Below are 22,662 nucleotides of genomic sequence, written 5' to 3'. Positions count from 1 at the left end.
TCCATCCATCCATCTATTCATCCACCCACCCACCCATCCATTTATCCATCCATTCATCCATCCATCCATCCACCCACCCACCCTTCCATCCATCCACCCACCCATCCATCCATTCATCCATCCATTCATCCATCCATCCATCCATCCATCCACCCATCCACCCACCCGTCTATCCACCCACCCATCTATCCACCCGCCCAACCACCCATCCATCCATCCATCCACTCACCCACTCATCCATCCAACCACCCATCCATCCATCCATCCATCCACCCATCCATCCATCCACCCATCCACCCACCCACCCATCAATTCATCCATCCACCCACCCATCCATTCATCCATCTATTCATCCATCCATCCATCCATCCATCCACCCTCCCACCCAACCACTATCAATCTATCATGTTTTTATTCTATTTTATTTTGTCTTTATATTTATCTATTTTAAAATTGCTCTTTGGGTGTAAACTGGACTGTGAGAATACAATTTAGTTTTACCTCATGTACCACATGTGATGTGAGATGACAATAAAATCTCCTTGAATTCTTGAATCCCTAATCATTTGAACAGTGAGTTTGACAATAATGAAAATACTTTAAAGCTTATTACCGGTACATATAAGAAAAATTTAGCCTCAACACCAAAGAGGGCAATTTCTATTTCCTAAGTATTTTAACATTTACACCACAATTTTCAAAGTTATTTCCATAAGAATTCAGACACTGCCCACACTGTGTGTGTATTTTGGTCTGTATATACGCTCAAGGCCAGCTCTATAGGTAGGGAAACTGCTTTAAAACATATGTCTGTATACATCCTGCAGAGCTGGGTTTGACGGACGGCGTGTTGTCAGGTTTTTTCCTCTGTGCCGTCAGAATCTGAGATCAGTGGCTCGTCCTTCAAAGCTGATGAAGAGATCAATGCCATACCTGCCTGCAATGTCGTCTTGAAATGCATGTTTGAACAAAGAGAGAGACGGCGGGGCCCACGGGGGCCGGGTTCACGGCCGGGTTCGAGTTCCGTTCAGCTCATGCAGCTGAGCTACACTCAGTGGAGACGACTCTAAAGATGTCCTCAACTTCAACTAGACGTGGGCTTTTTCAGAAACAAACTTTTTGTTTTGAACAACAGAAAACTCTGAGTTTCTTTCCTAGAAGTTTCCTAGAGCAAAACGTATTCACTGAATTGTGATTTCCCATCAAATTTGATGCCACTTCCATTATAACAAAAAAAAATATGACATTGAATGCATTTTGAAATTAGCATCAATAAATGTTTATGTAATATTCACGTCAGTTGTCATTGTGTTAAGTAGGTGTCATATATTCATCCAGCTTTTTGAACCTAGTGTGCATGAACTGCTTCCCACACATTATTCTCAGGCAGTTTGATTGTTCATCTCCTCACACACGTTACCCCACACCATTTCCAGCCTGGTCTCAAGAGAAGTCTATACATATGCAACATGTCAGGATTCATAGAGTCTGTCCTAAATATAGTTAAACTCCTGTGCATATATTCAAAACTTACTGATGCAACCCAGACAAGCAGACATGAAATAATATGAGAAGAGGATAATTAAAACCAATCAGTTTATTACCTGAACCTACACCTCACCTAAAGCTAAAAATAACCCTAACCTCACTTAAACCTAAATGTAACCAACGCCTAACCTAAACTTAATCTAAACTTCAGTGTAAACCTAAACATAACCCACACCTCACCTTACAGTAAAATTAACCTGAAACTCAATGTAAACCTAAATTTAACCCACACGTCACCTAACCCTAAACTTAACCTAAATCTCAAAGTAAATTTAAACTTAACCTGTACCTCAATGTAAACCTAAACATAACCCACACCCCAACCTAACCCTAAACGTAACTTAAACCTCAATCTAAACCTAAACTTAACCCACACCTCACCTAACCCTAAACCTCAATTTAAACCTAAATTTAACCTGTACCTCAATGTAAACCTCAACTTAACCCATTCCTCACCTAACCCTAAACTTAACCTTCACCTTAATGTCAACATAACCTGTACCTTAATGTAAACCTAAACTTAATCTGCACCTCAGTGTAAATCTAAATTAGCCTGCACATCATCTAACCCCAAACTTAACCTAAATCTCAATGTAAACCTAAACTTAACCTGTACCTTAATGTAAACCTAAACTTAACATGTACCTCAATGTAAACCTAAACTTTACCTGTACCTCAAAGTAAACCTAAACTTAACCCACTCCTCACCTAAACCTAAACCCTAATCTTACCTAAACTTAACATAAACCTCACCTATATCTAAACTTAACCCACACCTCAACTAACCCTAAATGCCACCTAAACCTCAATGTAAATGGAAACTTAAACGACACAACTAATCTAACCCTAAACATAACCTAACCTTAAGCTAAACCTCAATGTAAACCTGAACATAACCCACACCCCAACCTAACCCTAAACGTGACCTAAATCTCAGTGTAAACCTAAACTTTACCCACACCTCACCTAAACCTAAACGTAACCTAAAACTTAATGTAAACCTATCCTTAACCTACTCCTCAAACTAAACCTAACCTAATACCTCTTAACCCAAACAAAAACCTAACCTACTACCCTTCCAAATAAACCTAAATTCAATTAACTTCCCTTCAAACTATATCTACTCTAAACCTATTCTTAAGGTACACCTCAGCATAATCCTAACATAGTACCCCTTAACTTAAATCAAAACTCAACCTACTACCCTTCAAACTAAGCTTAAACTTAAACTTCACCTCAAACCTAACCTAACCTAAACCAAAACGTATTATTCTACTCTTCAACCTAAACCAAAATTCCATCTACTAGCCTTCAACCTAAAGCTAAACCTATTCTAGTACATCCTACTCAACCTATATTGAACCTACTATCCATCAACCTTAACCTAAACTAAACTTTACTTAACCAAACCTAAAGTCAATGTACGCCACAAAGTTTACCTAAATTCAAATTACTTCACCTAAATGAATTGACTTTTTGCTAAAAGCTAAACAAAGGCAGCAGGAATGAAGCTGTGACTACACTGTGTTCTGTATTCTTCATTAAGTACCAAAATCTAGTGACTGTTTTTTTCTCTCTCTCTTTTTATAAGCTGCTCATGGGATGTTGTTCATCACACCCACACCCTACACCATCACATAATGGATGGTATGGCATCTGCCGTGTTTTGTTAGTGTATTAAATCATTTTTATTGGTTCTTCACCAAAATAATGAAGGAATAGATTCCATCAGGCACATTTACAAATGGCTGTTAAACATCAGGAAACATGTTACATATGTACATATTGTTTGATTTCCAGGATAGTTGTCTAGCATAATTTGTCACTGACATTTTTTTCTACAGAGGTGTCAAGACATGTGTTCAATTTTAGCTAACAACAAATGTGTTAGTAACAGACTCGTTTAAACAATGGAAACCCAGGATGGACACAATAAAATGCCTATTTGTTGATGCACATATGTTGTGATATATATGCTTCCCATTCTCTGTTGTACAGTTCGTGACTACAGCCCATCTGCTGCCATGCAAATTGTGAATGACAACAGATGGAATACAGTCTGTAACTGCTCACCAACAAGGTGGGAGATTGTGTGTGATTGCATGTATTTTCTAGGATTATTAATGGTATTAAATGCAATTAACAAAAATACAGTTTAGGTCTAAACCCCAGGTAAAATGTCCACGTGAGAACCAGAATGTTTCTGCCATGGGTTCCATGTTGGTTCCTCATATTGTATATAGTGGTGTAAAAAGTATTTGCCACTTTTTTTTGTTTTTTTTTTTTTGTTTTTAAATGATTAAGCAAACTTTAATATCAGACAAATACAAATATATCAGACAGATAAAATGGATTAAAAACACTTTTTAAATTATGATTTCATTTACTATGGGGAAATAAATATCCATACCATTCCACCCCTTTGTGAAAAATTGTTTAATTAATCACATTTTTGGAAAGCTGAGTTTAATTCACTAACCACAACCAGGCCTGATTATTCACAAATAAAGAGAAAATATAGTAAACACTAGTAAAACTTCCCAGGAGGGGCCGGTTGACCAAAATTACTACAAAAGGGCATGGACAACTCATCCAGGAGGTCCCAAAAGAACCCAGAATAACATCTAAAGAACTGCAGGTCTTACTTGCCTCAGTTAATGTCAGAGTTAAAGATTCACAAATTAGAAAGTGACTGGTTAAAAATGTTCTCCATGGGAAAGTTCCAAGGCGAAAAACTCTGCTGAACCAAAAAGAAAAAAACAGCCTGTCTCATATTTGCCAAAAAAAACATCTATCTTGCTGATCTCCAGGACTTTGGGTAAATATTCTTTGGACTGACGTGACAAAAGAGGATCTTTTTGGAAGGTGTGTGTCCCGTAACTTCTGGCGTAAAAATAACACATCATTTCAGAAAAGGTACATAATACTGAACATAAAAACGTGGTGGTGGTAGTGTGATGGTCTGGAGCTGCTTTGCTGCTTCAGGGCCTGGACAACTTAAACTGTAATAGATGAAACCAGTAATTCTGCTGTTTACCAGAACATCCTGATGGAGAATGTCCTGCCCTCTTTTTGTGACCACAAGCTCAGGCATACTTGAGTTCTGCAGCAGGACAATGGAACTAAAAATACCTCCACAAAGATGTGAAAGATTCATTGTCAGATATCAGTTAAGCTTGATTGATAAATTATCATTTACAAAAACTGCTTTTTATATTTGCTCAGGTTATCTTATCTTGTCTGATATGAAAGATTGTTTGATAATTGGAAAATTATCAGCGAAAAAAAGGGGCAAACACTTTTTCACGCCACTGTAGATGTACTATAAGTGATGGACACCATCAGGGTCAGTGATGGGACCATAAAGAGTTAAACATTGGTTTGATCTGGACCTATATGGAACCTATGTGAGATTTAAGGTGGGCTGTAAAGATGGGGCCCATTTGGGAAGCCAAACAATACACATATAAACCCACTCACCTGGGACCCACCCATACCACGTTCACCCATGTGAGCCCCACATGAGAATGTTGGCTTTGACTAAAACGATGATAGCATATGGGAGTCTGAAAAAAAAAGATATATTGACGGAAACTCCTATAGCTGGGTGTAACCTGGTATATTTAAGCAATAGAACGTGAGAGGGAGTGTTTAATCTTAAATAACATCACGGCTGCGATTTGGTCCTAGAAATGAGCCGAAGGCAAGTGCCATAGATCATCACAGCCACGATGTTGTTCGTGATAACACACAACCCCAAGTGTTCTGTTTGTTTTAATACATTTTTTTTTACTAAATGAATAAAAAAATAAAAGACCCTCAAAATATTGATGAAGGATATGCCCTAATATGGACTGTTCCTCCCACCAAAAAGTAGTTCCACAACAAGCAAACTGTATCAGAACTGTAGCTACAAAATGGCGTATGGTTTATACAGGCTAACACCACAAAAGTTAGCTTAAGTCGTCTCCATGTGAAAGCTGGGTTTGTGAGCATTTCTGAGTGTGTGCTGGGTGGTGTTGGTTAGCTGCACCTGCAGGACTATGGTTAGGTTAGCGTAGCTTGCTTTAGCTTAGCTTAGCCTAGCCTGGCTGGTTACCAGTCTACAGCCGAGGTGACTGATGGATTTTCTATCTTTTTTCTCCCAAAAGATGAGCCAGCACAGTGGGCGAGTGTGCCGTGGCTGGGCACTAGCCTGTGCTAAGCTAATGCTGCTGCTGGTGCTGCTGCGGGAGGTATTGATTCAAAGATGTCTTGTGTGTATATATGCCGTTACTCGGCAACGCATCTGTGAGTGATACAGAATTAGTGGAAGAATGCTGTGCTGTTATCACAAATATCAGCACGGTTAGAACAATTCTCAACCAGATAAGATTGTGAGGTCAGTACTAACTGTTGTATAATACCCAGATAATTACTACAACTTTAATCAAATGCCATATCTGCTGCTGCTCCATGTTAAAGTGCATCGCTATCTCTACTAGCCCAGAACACAGGATGTTTTCCTGTGTTTATTTCTTACCCTGCCCCAGAGGACTTTGACCAATAAGCAAAGACAACCTCATTTCTCACATGATTTGTTGTGAAACCCTTTGGTGTGCTTGGATTTCTCCCTGTGTGAAAACAAACCAAACCCAGAGGAAAATTGATACATTTAGAAACTCCTCAATGTAATCGAAGCAAAGCAAACCAACTTTAGATTTGAAAATGCCCTTAAACATCATGGTTCATACAGTACATGGTTATTGGGTTATGCTGAATATGCTTCTTGGGAAAGACTTTTACAGATATGAAACTCTAACCATAGGCCTTTTTTCAATTTTAAAAGGTTAATTGAAGAACCACAAGTGGTCCCTCTATGGCAGAAGACCTTAAAAGCTTAAAAGAAGTCCACATTTTTCCCTTTCCCTTTGTGTTATGAGTTAGAAAAGATAGAAGTACAGTCCACACCTTATGGGTGTCTCAATGGACCAGTTAAAGAGTCACTGTTCCTATGACTGTGACTATCACTGCAAAGAAAAAAAATGTGACTGTACTTTTAAGAGAGTATTCAAAGACAATTTAGAAATATTTATTTATAATTTTTTTGAATGTCATTCCAGGTTTTGGTGGTGGGTTAGTGTGTAGCATGAAGGCAGGGGGTAGCGTAGGAGTTTAGGCTTTGCATTATTTCCTGACCTGTTTTTTTCTTTTTCTTTTTTTTTTTTCAGAGCATCACACAGACAGACAGCCCTGTTACATGACGTTACCCATGGCAACCTCTGCGGGTTCACCTATTTAAGTCGCATCAAAATTCCGAAGTAAACACACTCTTTATAGAGGCAATCCAAAACAAATGCAACCCTGCCGCTAAATTGCAAATAAGATCCTCTCCGGTTCGGCAGGTGCTGAGAATTGCTTCTATAAATACATGATTCCATTCTTTCAAAGGAAATATGCTGCATGATTCATAGTCCTACCTGTCACAAGTGGAACATTTTTAATCTTTTAGCACTCCTCACGCAACCCCCTTATTCTCAAAAAAAAAGAAAAAAAAATGCATGCATGTCCAGGAGGTAAAAAGAGAGGGGAAAAAAATAGAATACGTATACAGAATACAGAACAAAACTAATAATTTAACCAGGGGACAAATGCTTTTTCATTATTATTATTCTCAAGACATAACAGCAATTTCTGTCAAATCACTTTTTTTCAAATGGCCTGAGGTGTAAATGATGGCATTTACTCAAATCTCATTGTTTATATCTTTGTTGATGTTGCAGCTGACATTTCTATAATGTAACGCAGCGCATCCCTGAGATGCACGGAGGGCATGGGGAGTCAAACAGATACTTGAAAGGAAGAGGAGTCCTTAAGCTACATTTGCAGCTAATCATCTGAGTCCTTTATCTCAATCAGAAACATTCACCACCACCATCTTCTTTTGATTCTTTTGATGAAAAACGTCAAGCTACACATGCTGCCATGCTGATCAAGCGTAATTGGCAGAAACACACATAATGGGGCCCAAAAGTCTGAGAACACAAGTGAAAAAGCTTCTAATTTACATTAGTTTCTAATTCAATGCACACTCTTTGTATATTGTAAATTGTCAGCTGAATAATTTGGTTGAAAAGTAGAATATTTCATTTTTGAACAAGAATGTTCCCTTCAAAGTCTTGGAACAATGAGACCAACAATTTTTCTTTTTCTAAATATCTAATATATAGATTTTTTTTTTCTAAATATCTAATATATAGATTTTTTTTTTCTAAATATCAATATTTCAGGTTTTATTTTCAGGTATTTACATCTGGGTCTGATATACAGTTTTGAAAATAGCAGCTATTATTTTAACCCACATATTTTTTCTTGTGAGCAAAAGTATTGAAACAGACAAACAGAAAAAATGTTAACGTGAATAAGACTTAATATTTAGTTCCTTGATGCAATAATTGCATCAAGTCTGTCACCCACTGACCCAAATAAACTTCTGCATTCCTCTTTTGTGATGCTCTTCCTGGCAATGTGTTTTGGGTTTGTATCTTGTTGCATGATGGCCAATTCAGTTTGTTTGAATTTTCCTTTCAATTGACAGACAAAATGTTTCTAAAGACTTCTTAGGTTACTTTGCATCAATGAAGAATAATTAACCCATCCCAGAAGAAGCCAACAGTTGTTTTAGAGTTTTCTTTACAGAACTCACAATGTTTTTAAGGTCATTAACTGCTGTGGTTTTCCTTGGTCTACCTGTTCTTCACCTGTTATTTAGTACACCAGTGACGACTTTCTTCTTCAGGACATTCCAAACAGTTGTTCTGGCTATGGCCAATATTTACAAAAGCACAATCAACATAGGCAAAACTCAAATTTGAATATATTGTTTAAATAATCAATGTATCAGGACACACCTGGGAAACAAAACACACCCGAAAGCCACATATTCCAATACTTTTACTCACATTAAAAATGGGTGGTATCTGATACAGATGTAAATACATTGAAATGAAAGCTGAAATGTGGAGCTTTTGTCTCAAATTTATCTCGATTTAAAGGGAAATGCAACCAAACTAAGTTGGTCATCATGACAGAGATAAATGGATTGACCTCACTTTTGGAAGGGACTGTAAATATTTTTTAGTATTTTAGTGGTGTCCCACTATTGCTTTAATGACAGCATGCACTAGACAGCATGGACTCAAGTGGGCATAAAAGTCTCTATTAGGAAGATTAAATACACCTGAGAGTCATTAGAACAAGGGGTTTGCAAAATCAATAACATGGTTAAAACCTACATTTCTACTTACTTCAGCAATAATGATGTTATTACCTTTTTAAATAATATAATAAAGTATTTGGTTAAAAATCCAAACTTTGTTGCAAAATTCATGCCCCACAAGCTCTCATGTGCAGCAAGAGTGCCTTAACCCAATCAATGAAAGTGACCTACTTGGGTTAATTGGCTTATCAAACTCATCTTCATGTGTACTTGATCCAGTGCCAGCACAGTTATTTAAATGTCTCTGATTAAATGCCATTATATGTCATTATCTAATGTCATTGAACCACTGCGTTCTATAGTCAACTTATCCCTCAGGCTTGGACACGCACCCAAATCTCTGAGACTAGCAACCCATTATCAGAATGCTTGATCTTTATCTTTGTGAGATCACGTCACTCGCCACACAGGTCAAGATCAAATGAAATGTCCCCTTCATCACCAAGATCCTAGAAAATGTAATGTCTCGGCATCTGTAAATCAAACAATCGTGTTTATGAGGGTTTTTATTCAGGATTTGCAACCAGTCTTAGCACTGAAACTCGTCGTCGATGATCCACTTCTGTCACTCAGCAGGCGCTGCATCGCAGTTCTTATGCTCCTTGATCTCAGTACAGCCTTTGATCCTATAGATCATACTATAGAGATATGCCTCAAAAGTCTTAAAAATCTTGGAGAAATATCTCTCTATATCCCCTGCCCTATATACAGTATATTTCTGCTGCATCCATATATGCACAGTGCCAGTGCTAGCCATTTGGGAGCTGTAGGCACAGATGCTTGGTGGCTCAATTGAAACATATACATTAAATACATGACAATGAGATCTTTATGAATTTAGTGGTTTGATATAATAACCCTTTGATTTTCACATTTTATAGGACACCAAACTCTGGTCTATATCCATCCAAATAAGCAATTTTCATACACTCCTACATAATGAATACTTTTATTCTAAGTACTCTTTAAGACTTCAGTGGTATCATTGGGTAATCATTTGATTTTCTAATTATAAAGGGATCTGGATTCTAGTCTATAAACAACCTTTTTTTCTAATTTCCCATTACCCCAAATTGCTATGATGGTATAATTTGAAATGTACTGTTTGCAATGTTTAAAAAATATAGTCGATTGAACCTGAAAACAAATGTATTTTAGTTTTAATATGCAAAATGCCTGCATTTCCAAAATGTTGCGAAGTTACTCTATGGTCAGTGTAAGGTCAGTTTTAATTTTTCTTAAAATCCTGTTTGCGAAATGCTCAAATAAAAAACTCGATAATGAAAAAAATAGATGAAAACCCATTTCTGCAGTCAGAAAATGCAACTGTTAAACATTATACTAATCTCCTGTATACACTATTTTTAAATTATGTTTATTGAGCTGTAATTATTTTTATTTTTTTTTTTCATTTTTACTCTTTGTAATTGAGGTGTGAGCAGCATTTCCCCCAGCTCCACTGTGCACACAGTTACTACAAAACACAGTTTAGACACTCCAAATTTCGCACAGGGGATTAATCTCAATCAAGTATGTTACCTTTCCCTGTCGTTTTGTCAATCCTGTGTCCGTGTTATACCCCTTTGTTCATTCTTGTTTATTTCCTTGTCTTATTTTTGTATTATTCAGTACTGTTTTAGTTCTTAGTTTAATCTCCTCGTCTCTTGTTTGTTATTGGTTTGTTTCTTTGGTTATTTGTTAATATCTATTGTTATAATATAAGTAAGATTACCTGCGTTTACGTTCGCCTCCACTTCTCCTTGCCCTGTCTGCCTGCCCTGCCAGGCCATCATTTGTGACACTATGATAACTGTTGGTGTGATGACTTTTTACAAACCTGATGATCTACATATACGTTTTCCTTGGCAAGCCTGGAAAGACCAGAGGACATACAAATACAAATATGTATATGATTCTTTACTTTTGGAGCCAACAGAAAAGAAGCTGCTAATGGCAATGGACTAATATTATTTTTTCAAATTATAGATCCCATTTGAATGTGTAAATAGACCACAAATATTGACCTCAACTCAGAGCTCAGAGTGAGTAATATTAGGGAATATGCAGTTTTACATAATGTATTTATTTATTTGAGATTAAACAAACTGTTGGTTGAGGTAGGTAGTTGGAGCTCATAAAATGGTGTTTAAGGTTAAGTCATGGTTAAGGTTGTTAATGGTTTAAGGTTTACGGTTTAAGGTTGTTTAAGGTTGTTTAAGGTTGATTCATGGTTAAGGATGTTAATGGTTTAAGGTTTACGGTTTAAGGTTGTTTAAGGTTGATTCATGGTTAAGGTTGTTAATGGTTTAAGGTTTACGGTTTAAGGTTGATTCATGGTTAAGGTTGTTAATGGTTTAAGGTTTACGGTTTAAGGTTGATTCATGGTTAAGGTTATTAATGGTTTAAGGTTTACGGTTTAAGGTTGATTAAGGTTGTTTAAGGTTGATTCATGGTTAAGGTTAACCCTTGTGTTGTTTTGCGGGTCAAAAGTGAGCCACTACCATGTTTAGCTGTAGAAAAAATACCTTAAACTATCTTATTCCAACTTGAAATTTTATGACTTTTCTTAAAGGCACCCCATAATTAGAAAGAGTGATACTTTGTTTTTGTTTATGTTTCCATGTGGGCTGTTCACCACTAGGACACAACGATTGTCTTATGGGTCATTTTTGACCCATGAAATATAAAACCATTTAAACACCAGAAAAAAAGTATAAAGGTGTAACACAAGCTCTCTATAATGCACACAGCGTCAAGGATGACTCCAGGGCCAACAGTGTGTTCAGCTGCCCATATCCAGCACACTTCATTCCATCCACCTTTCTCCTGTTCATCACACAGCCATTCAAAAAATCATCCTGGAGAAACAAATTTTGGAGGATTAAAAAATCAATGAGGCTGCTTTATATTGGGGCTTTTGTAGGGCGGATCATTTTTGACCCGTAGGAGAAGGGTTAAGCTTAGATTTTATACCAAATCATTTACTTTCAGCTGAATCAGAGTTCCATTTATTAGAGATTCAGTTGAATGTTAGTTGAGCATCTATGAGGGATCGATAATAGACCATCCAAATAAAGTGTTACTGGAGTTTTTAATAGATTAAATGGTGAGTGTACTGGCCAGAACAACTTTCGCATGTTTTTGTTTGCTTTTTGCCAGAAACCAGATTTTATTCATCTTGTTCCAAATGTATTTTAAAGCTGCATTATTCACTGTAGAGTAAAATTATTGACTTTTCATAGAAAGACTGTGAAATAGGAACCTTTTCAACACTTTTTTGCAATTCAGCCACATTGTCTTCTGGACTCTAATGATGCAAGATCAGGCCAAGCAGGTGAATAGGAAGGGTACATGTACGAATTGTATTTATTTAAGTCCAGGTTAATAATACGAGTCACTGAGCAAGCACAAGGGGATCAAAGATCAGTGTGTGAATATAAACGCACAGACTAAACTACCAAAAAAAAAAAAAAAAAACGGTTGGAGAAGTGAACAAAACTCCAACTCTTCCTCCAACAGCGCAAACCTTGACTGACTTCGACTCGCGGCACGAGTGAAGAAAGAAATAGCTTTAATATCACGGCAGCTTGCAGCTGCAGCGTTCGTGTGTACGCTAATTGGTCACAGATCACAGCTGACCTGATTTGTGCCGCACTCGCACTTTTTCTTTATTGTGTCACTTGCCGTCATTTATTCGAGCCAAATGAAAAGACGGGGAAGGCGGCACAGATGGTGGTTTATGGGTGCGGCCTCCTCTGTCGACGTTATTTGAATGCTTATTCAATGTTAAATGCAATAAATGCCCAGGGAGAGGGGAGGGCAGCGGAGAGGACAGCCTTTGTTTTCCAGGCTAGTGCTCGGCATATCAATTAGGGAACAGTACGCTATCATACACGCCAGCGAACACACACATACAGACACACAATATACAAGATATACAATGTTATGATGGGGAATCATGCATATGTCCCACATGCTTTTATATGTAAGAACCTTTATAATGTGTAACTCTGATTACAGAATATACAGAATATTATTTTTGAGTGCTTTCAGATCTACATTGTACTGTGTGGACCTTCAGGTGTTTCAGTTTGGTCTGCATCAAAATAGCAGTTGTGATAGATAGATAGATAGATAGATAGATAGATAGATAGATAGATAGATAGATAGATAGATAGATAGATAGATAGATAGATAGATAGATAGATAGATAGATAGATAGATAGATAGATAGATAGATAGATAGATAGATAGATAGATAGATAGACAGGATACACACTATTACTGCAGATGTCCCAGTTTTTATTGGTATGTAGCTGCTGCTTACTTGCTGCTTATGCATGGTGTAATGCAGATATGTGTATGTGTCAGGGTGTTTGCACATGCATGTACGCTGTCCTGGTCCCACTTTCCACTTGAGTAAGCTGCTGCATTTAGCTATATTAGATAGAAGTGCACCGCCCCCTCCAGAGCCGCTCTAAATTAGATTGCATGTGATAATACTGCAAGTGATATAGCAGGCCTACTAAGACAGGAGCCTGTGAGGTTAACTTGTCTGCAGTCTGCACCTGTTAAAACCCCACTCGCTCCTCAGAGAGAGATAAATGACCTTGTGGAGGAACATGTTTATGTTCCAGCAGTGATGTCATTTGACAACTGATTTGCATAATGTTTTTTCTGACCCTCCGTTTATATTGCGGTGATAATGCGTCTGTTACAAGGGAGGCGGTTTGGCTGTAACACTGTAATGACCTTCAACCTTTTTCTGATGTTTTTTTTTTTTTTTTCCTGCTCCTCTGGCTCATCAAGAACAGTAGCTAAATGTTTAAAAATGTTTAAAATATTTAGGGAATTACTTAAGATAATTACTGTAATTATTTTTACTATTCATATTTCGAATGCTTCAATCTACACAAAATAACTTTCTTGTCATGCATTTGTCCATCCTGTCTTGGCAAGCTACACAACAATGACAGGGGGGACAATGACAAGGTGTACAGTGACAGGGTGGACAATGAGACGGTGGATACTGACAGGGTGGACAACAACAGGATGAACAATGACAGGATGGAAAGTGACAGGGTGGACAATGATAGGGTGGACAGTGACAAGGTGGCCAGTGACAGGGTGGACAATGAGATGGTGGACAGTGAGAGGATGAACAACGGCAGGGTGGACAATGACAGGGTGGACAGTGACAGGATGGACAAGAGATGGTGGACACTGACAGGGTGGACTACAACAGGATGAACAATGGCAGGATGGAAAGTGACAGGGTGGACAGTGACAAGGTGGCCAGTGACAGTGTGGACAATAAGAGGGTGGACAGTGAGAGGGTGAACAAAGGCAGGGTGGACAACGACAGGTTGGACAATGACAGGGTGAACAGTGACAAGATGGACAGTGACAGGATGGACAATGACAGGGTGGACAGTGACAGGATGGACAGTGACAGGGTGGACAATGACAGGGTGGACAATGACAGGGTGGACAGATTAAGCTAAAATTGTCATTTGATCAAATATGGTTGAAGGTGTTTTGAATTGTTCATGATGACCTAGTTATGTTTCAGAGATTTGTTTTGATTTGTACAGTGTGAAGGTTGTGATGTCACTGTTCTTAAAGGTAACTTTCCTAAACTTTCTTGGTTATCCCAAGATGACAGGGTGGGCCGAACATTCCTGGGCATTGTCACGTCTATCAATTCCAGCTTTACTGTCCTGCCTACACCTCTATGTAACAAAAGACTCTGGGCCCTATTTTATCGATCTGTAGGTGAGCCGTCAACCGGTCACTGTGCTGCTTGATTTAGGGCAGGTCAGTGTGTGTTTGGTATCGTGAGAATGCAAAAAACGGCTTTTGAGCAACTTGAAACGCTCAAAATTCTATCTAATAATTATTTTAATTAATCATGGGTGTGTTTTGGGTGTAACATGAATTAAACCAATCAGCATTACAAATCCATTTAAGACCCAGGTGCGCTGGATTGGTATTTTAATGGTGCAGGACAGTAAAGCTTCTGACAAACTGACCTACATGTTCATGCTGTGAAGTGTGTGAGCAGATCATTTACAGGAACAGCAATGTTACTTTCTGTTGTATTGTGTTTATTGTTGATGTAAAAGCTGGGTGTTTTCACGGCTGTGCATCCTTGTGTGTGTAATGAGTGGGGGAATATGCATGCTGAGAGCATGTGGCACAACTCTGTTGACAAGATAGCAATGAAAGTTTAAATGTTGTCAGGGTTCTAATCAGTCAGTGGCGCACCTGTGTTTTCCGTTTGTCTGAACACACCACGCTCCCAGACCACCATGTGTATTGGCATACACATGCATCTATCTATCTATTGTTTTATATAGTTTCCTATATAGTCTTCCTTTCTTCCTCTATATTTTCAAAGACTCTTTACTGACAATATTCATTACTCATGTATATGAAATGCTGTTGTCACAAGCATGATATAGTACATTCTTGGTAAAACCAATAGTTACAATCCTAAAGGCAGATTTTTAGATCCAATTGAAGCCTTTGTTCAATTCCCACACAGCAGTAACCAATTTATATCTGACTTCTGTATTAACTTGATATTAGATTCAAGACACATGATTCACACCCCAGAAAGTTATACACTCTATGAAATATATGTAGCATTCAAATGAGCTCTCCCACTGGTCAAAAGTTTAGAAAAACTGTTCCATTACCACCACCTTGTTCAAAAATTGGTGTGGTGTTTTTTTTTTTTTTTTTTTTTTTTTTTTTACGTTTTAGCCAGATTTAAATTTCCTTTATTGTTTTACTGTAGCATAGTCTATGTTATAATAGAATGCTGACAGTAAAATTGAGTAAATTAGCATTACATGCTAAGCTTTTATTATCTCGTTATTTATGATTTTTAAACATGTGTCACTGCTAAGTTGAGAGTCCGCTACCCTAAAACATACCCAGCCATGATAGTCAGAAATTGACCATTGATTAAATGTGCCACTATCTCTACAAAATAAATGTTCTAATAAAGTGGTCCACGATTATACACATATTAAATAAAATATGGGAAAAGATGAATTATGGGCGCTAGCTGTGCACCAGCAAGACACATCAATTGCTCTTTTTTTTGCAGTGCAGCCCTGAAAAGGAGTCAGAGACAGATGAGATATCTTCTACATAATAGGCCTGCAATAAAGCACCAGCTAAGGTGTTTGCAATGCCTATCATACCTTATTAACCCCGATCACAGCCGGGCACGCTATCCACTTTACCCAATGGCCTCGGCAGAAATTACATTTTAATTGTGTCTGTTCAAATTTACTGCTCTGCTCTAACATGTTATGAAAAGCATATAAAATGATTTGAAAACCATAGCGCCCTGATCCCCATTCAATTAGTGCGGATGGTAGGAATTTATGAAAATAGCCAATAACAATGAATTAAAGGGCTTTCTGGTCTCCTTCTATCCACTGGAGTAATACCCCACAGTTTTATTACAGCAGGAAAAAGATTTAAAGGAATATATATATATATATATATATATATATATATATATATATATATATATATATATATATATATATATATAGGCTGGCATGTGTATTTATTAATAAGTCAACCTGTTAACTCCACTGCTATTATCATAAATTATTTATTAAAATCTCCTTTACCAAAATGTGTGATTGGGCAATCGTTGACCAAGTCAGCACGTTTTGTCTTTGTAATATAACTTTTTTTTTTTTTACTGTCACGTGCATTTTATGGCAAAAAAATAAATAAATAAAAAAAACATGGTGGTAAAATGATCTACACTCACTTTTATCAGATCATTTGATTCTACCCCTTTAGGATAGTGATCTATGTCAAGAGTGTGACCTAAGCTAATATATCAGACCAATATCAAAATAAAATGTGAATTTTAATAGCCTTCCAAGAGACCAGTTATCTTCACTGAACTAATTTCTAGGATTCCTTGATTTGTAAATGATGAAATTTTACTACAATATACAGTTTACTTCTTATTAATATAGGGCTATGGGCTATAAATATTGCATAGTTTAGTCTTGTTGTTGAGATTTATTGAGTTTTTTTAGTCTACATTGTTTTGTCTCCATAAAGATAGCTAAAATTATCTACAATTTGTGGCTTTTAAAGGAACATTAATGATTATCATTTCTGCATCATCCGATATTTAAGAAATATGCGAGTTCAAGCACTGCCAGCTCTTGTTAGCAGAGCTTCAGCCAGTATTTTCTTATTTGATCTATGTCATACATCACATAAATCTGTTTGGGTTATGGCCTCCAAATGTGCTCAACCTTCCCCATTCCCCCAGTCCCATTTCCACACTCTGGTTTGCCAGGTATAGAACACCACAGCAGGCATTCAGTTCACTGCAGCCATGGAAACGGGTGAGCTGACTATTTTTCAGCTGGACAGGTAACTTAGCTTCTATAAGGTTGCTAATCATAGCTGGGCCATTATCACTGCTAGAGTACTAGAGACGGGCATTTTGGACATTGCAACGTATATATATTCACTGATCAGCTACAGAGTAAGACTCGCTGTCGCTTGCCACTGTGTGTCAAACTGGCAACCCACTTGAGCCTTGCATCTGGGGATGAGCAGGAGGGCCAGAAAACTCAATCCAATGTTTGGACTCTTGTAGACATCTCACATACATCTCACATTTATTACTGATTGTTCCTTAAAATGTAAAAATGTTAACTATTTTTGTTTTTTTTTTGTCTTAATTAATATATTCAAAATGTTAAATTAGGATTGTTTCTGGTTGGTTCTACTGCTTCATTGTAAGACAAACTATCCCCATAAACCATTGCTCATTTTTAATTACCCATAACAACTGTCATATTTTTTGTGTTTCCTGCCAAATTATAAAAAAGTAGCTATTATTTTAGGAAACATCACATAAGGACTTCATGGGTTAGATAAGTTTTCCCTTGACATCACACATACACAGATTATTTTTCTTTACTCTGTTAATTATTAACTATTAGTGCGTTTATATTAACATTTTTTTTTTTTTAGATTTTATAAGTATTTCGTAATGAGTGGGCCGAAAAAATAACATTACCAAAATGACTATAATCTTATAAACAGTAGAGGACAGTCAATCACGATCAGAGCAGAGGGGCACAGTAAGCAAAACAGGCTCTTTAGTAATATTGATAAAGGTCTATAGCCTTGAAAACATGTGACTCATTTTGGTATAGAAAGCTACACAATATTAAAAGGGGATTTCATGTACAAAAAAAAAAAAACGTTACAAAATAAATTAATAAAAAAATCAATATCAGACTTATCAGAAGGGTGATAAAAGTGGCTTTTTTATTGAAATAAATAATACATACAATATACAAGTAAAGTTTCCCAGCGTGCAAACTTAGCCCCTCCTTAGCACCTCCAAAGTTCACTGCAGCACCGAAGTCATGACTATATGAAAGGAAAATGTATAGAGCAGGGCTTGAAGATATTCAAGGAACGACAAAGACGTCAGGCCTCCCTGCAGAAAAGCACTGCAGCCTGCGGGGAATGGAATAGATTAACAGCTGGCCGCATCTGAACGATCATGGTGGTCAATCATAGAAATGAATTGTAATTGTCTCTCCAATGAGACAGTGTGGGCTGTGGGCCTGCTTTATAAGGACAGCTTGATAGATCCTTAAAGTGCAAAACCGAGCCAGTCTCCCCTGATTCAAATCATCCGGGGCCAGTGTCCTGGAGATTTACTGAATTATTTTTAGCAGTAAAAGTTATCGTGCCATTTTCATCTCCCGCCAGTATGTATGAGAACGAACAGGCCCACAGTGAGCGCCGGCTAATAAATGCCCCTTCAGGGAAATAAGCAGCCTTTGATTACGGAAATCAACAGTGTGCCATGGACTTCACCTCACCCAGCTGGGGTTAAGACTCCAGATGATGCATTTGGACTGCGGTGTGATGATAATTAAACGGTGGTGAGAACTTCATTTGCCCACAGTTTTGCTATATTGACCTTTATTGACCTTTCTTAGAGACGAATTGAACACAGTAATCATTCTCAGTCTAGTCCTTTTAATAATTGCTGTAGCAATATATTTTCATATTGCTTAATTTACTTTTTTACCTCTCTTTTTTTTCATTTTAACAATGTATTTCTAACTTTAGCCCATTTTCTCCGCAATTGAGAAGAAAAATACATGATTCCCATTTGTATGAACTCAACCTATGACTAGTAATGTGAGGATACACGCATGCCTCCTTTAATACGTGACAATTTATTTGCTGAGATTCACATCTAGATACATCAGGATGCACTTACTTTAAGCATGGAGTTGAATCCTCCCACTCCCGCGCTGGCCTGCACTCACAATGCGTTTAAACAATCCGTGCCCGAGCACACCTACCTCACTCACTGCTCAGTGAGCACCCTCTCTCAGGAGCGCGTCTTCTTGATGAAAGCCATAGAAAAGTCAGTTATGTTAGTCACGGTTGCATACATAACAACATAGCGCAGGCTCCCGAGAGGGGGTGCGATTCCTGGTGGGGTACTGAATTCGGCACAACACCGTATCACTGACATCATCTTTTATTTGCTTGGGGACCGATCTCGCTTACACTGCATCTGTGTCATGCCTGAGTCCAAGTAAACCGTGCTCTAGCCCAACTCTTCAAGTGCCTAGGCACGATTTGGAATGATCAAACTAGTTCAATAAGTCGTGCTTTGGGAGATAACCATGCCCAGGCATGGCACGGATTGCCTAGTATGAGTACACCCTTAAAATGCCCAAAATTACATTGAGTTTAGATCATGTTTTTTCCCAGTAAAATCCTGTGTTGTTGGACTTGCCCCATGATGAAACCTGATGCATGAGGTGTTTGTAGCTTCGTTCTCTTTTCTGTAGTTCCAGAAGCCGATTCCAGAAGCCACCGTGCAAGCTTAGGCCATGATATTACCTTCACCATGCTTGGCAGACAGATAACACAGCATTATGATGAGCAGAAACATGTGAAACCATGAACACAACAACACAAACTGGTTGAATATGTCACTGAGCTCTGCCTCCTGGGCCATACCACTGATTACGCAGAGCGTGCAACCAAGGCTGCCTCGTATTCCAAGCAGATGGGCTGCAAAATGGCAGAGGTGAGTTGGAGGCGGCATGATATCTCTCTCTCTCTCTTTCCTTCCTTCCCTCCTCCTTTCACTATCTATCTTTCCAGCTCTCTCCAGGAGGCCCATACTGATTAAGATCAGCTGGTGCTGATCAGTGAGAGTCAGCAAGGGGTCCCGAAAAGTGGAGCAAAGACAGGAGAAAAAAGAGAGATGACAACAGACCGAAGAGGAACAGAGCACCGAAAAGTCTGGGGCTGTGTGGAGCTTAAAAGCTTGTAAGACAAAGCCAGAAAGGCTGGAAACTCAGTAGGTTGTGTTTGGTCTGTGTTTGTGTGTTCTATAATAAAAGAAGTGTCTGCTGCTTTCTCCAACCCTGCCTCTAGCATCCTCCTTCCTCCCTGGGTGGCAGGTGTGCTACAGTGTGATTCTGTAAACAAAAAGAAAACTACACAAGATATTACTTTTTTTGCAGAAAACAGTAGGCCAGCATGAAAAATTTCATTTCAGTGCAAGAAGGCCCAGGGAACAAGAATAAGTTGAACACCCTGGTTCTCCGGTCCTTTAGCCAGTACCGCATCAAGAATCATCATTCAACAATAGCTGATAGAACCACATTGATGGCAAACTTTTAAAATCTTTATTTTGCTAACAAAAACTTTATGTTAACCATGTCCAGAAGCAGTGTCATCTTCTCTGGGCGTAAAAGGCAAAGCAATTTTTCAGACCTTTTTACAATTTTTACAAATTTGAGCAGTTTGCTCTGGACCAAAGACAAATAGGACCATCCAGATTGTTATCAGCTACAAACCTGAAATCCTGGGTCTGTCATGGTATGGGTTTGTGTCAGTGAAGAGCCTCTTTTCCAGGCACATTTGTGCATTTTTCAGAAGGACAATGTAAAGCCTCATGCTCCACACATTATAAAGGCATGGCTGTACTAGATCAGGGGCGTCCAAACTTTTCTGGTTGGGGGCCAGAAGGAGAAATATACAGTGTGTCACAGGCCACAGACTCTGTAATAAAACAAATAAATTACTATCATTTACACACCATTTTACTTGAGTTACTATGTTTATCTATCTTTGACAGCGTTGTGTAAACTAAGAATTTTCAAATTGATGTTTCTTTTCATAGTGTTATTACGGCAACTGATTCCTGAAAAAAACCTGAATTGCACACTTCCCTCTGAACTCTGAACTGAAAAATCAGTTTGGACACCCCTGTTGTAGATAGAGAGGGTACAGGTACTGGACTTTCCTGTCTGCAATCCATACATGTCCCCAAAAAAGAATATGGTACAAGGAAAGAAAAAAAAATGAAGAAATACTTCATTTTTGTTTGCATTCTCTGTAATTCTCTATTCTCTCTCTATTCAAGAATTTCCCCCCGGGGATCAATAAAGTATCTATCTATCTATCTAATTTCACAATATTTTCTGATTCGGGGTTAAATATTTTACTCATGAGTCCTCTCACACTCTGAGACATGTTGTCGTGTAACTAAGATATGGCACTGTCGCTGGAGCATCTGCCGTGCTCTCATCTCCCCCTCTCTAAACATCACATAAGCACTTCCCGGGTTAAATAAGATATTTCCCATGACATCACACATTCACAGATTTTTTTTCTCTCCTCCAATTATCAGTGCTGTGAGCCTATCATTTTGCAGTAATCATTCCCCTCACGCAATCGGAGCAAGCCATGTCTTCTCCCCTGCATGAATATTTATAAGCTAATGCAAAGCAGTCGACTTTCCCCTTGCCCTTAGGCAAGACAATTTGGACTTCATCAATATGCATTTCCAAGGACTTCTGGAAAAGGCACTTCAAAGGAAGTTGATCAAGGATTCTTTTTGTCTTTTTTTTTTTTTTTGCTTTTGCGAGGATGTGCCTATCAGTAGCCCACCTGCCCACCCCCTTCCTGTCCTCTTATTGACATCTATCAATAAATGATAGCTCTCTGACTGAAGCCTTGATGACTTACTCTGAAGATTCAATCTGTGAGGCAGACTCGAAAAAAACCCACAGCCACCGTAAAACATCTCTCCAAGCAGAAGCATCTATCATTCTTCACTGAAGGATCACTCAGGGCATTTTAACCCTCTTATTATCTTTGGGGTCAATTTGATACCATTCAATGTTTAATTGCCTTTAAATAAGCAGTTTATAACATTTTATTTAGTCCAAATTCAATGACTTTGTCACATCTTTTGCCTGTTTTCTGTCTTTTCTCATGTCTGTTATTCTCACGTGTCCCGGCTTCTCTGTGTTTCTTCCCTGGTGTTTTTCCACTCACCTGTGTCCATGTGTAGCTCCGCCCCTCGTTAGTCAGTCCCCAGGTGTTACCTGTTCTCTTTCCCGCCTTGTGTGTGTATTTAAGCGTCTCTGTCAGTAGTGTTTTTGTCGGTTCTTGTGCGTTTTCACGTCTGTCACGGCTGTGTTAATCCCGTCTGTTAGTTGGTCTCCATGTGTCTGAGTTTCTGTTTGGTTTATGTTGTGTTTTCTGTTTTTCAATAAATATTACTTGCATTAGTGTCCGCTCTCCTCGTCCCGTCCTTCAACACAGCGTTACAGAAGAACCGACCTAAAACCATGGACGCTGTAAGTAATCCGTTTTATGGATCCAGGCTGGCGATCCGACCCACTCCATTCTCTCGCGGCGCTCAGGAGGAGTATGGGACTGAAGACTCCTCCACTTCCCGGCGCCGGAGGAGAAAAGGGAGGCGGCGGCACTCGCAGCGTGCTCAGAGTTCCTGC

The sequence above is a fragment of the Astyanax mexicanus genome, chromosome 1 (genome assembly GCF_023375975.1).
Source record: "Astyanax mexicanus isolate ESR-SI-001 chromosome 1, AstMex3_surface, whole genome shotgun sequence".
NCBI lineage: Eukaryota > Metazoa > Chordata > Actinopteri > Characiformes > Acestrorhamphidae > Astyanax > Astyanax mexicanus.
Note: the sequence above shows the minus strand (reverse complement) of the source record.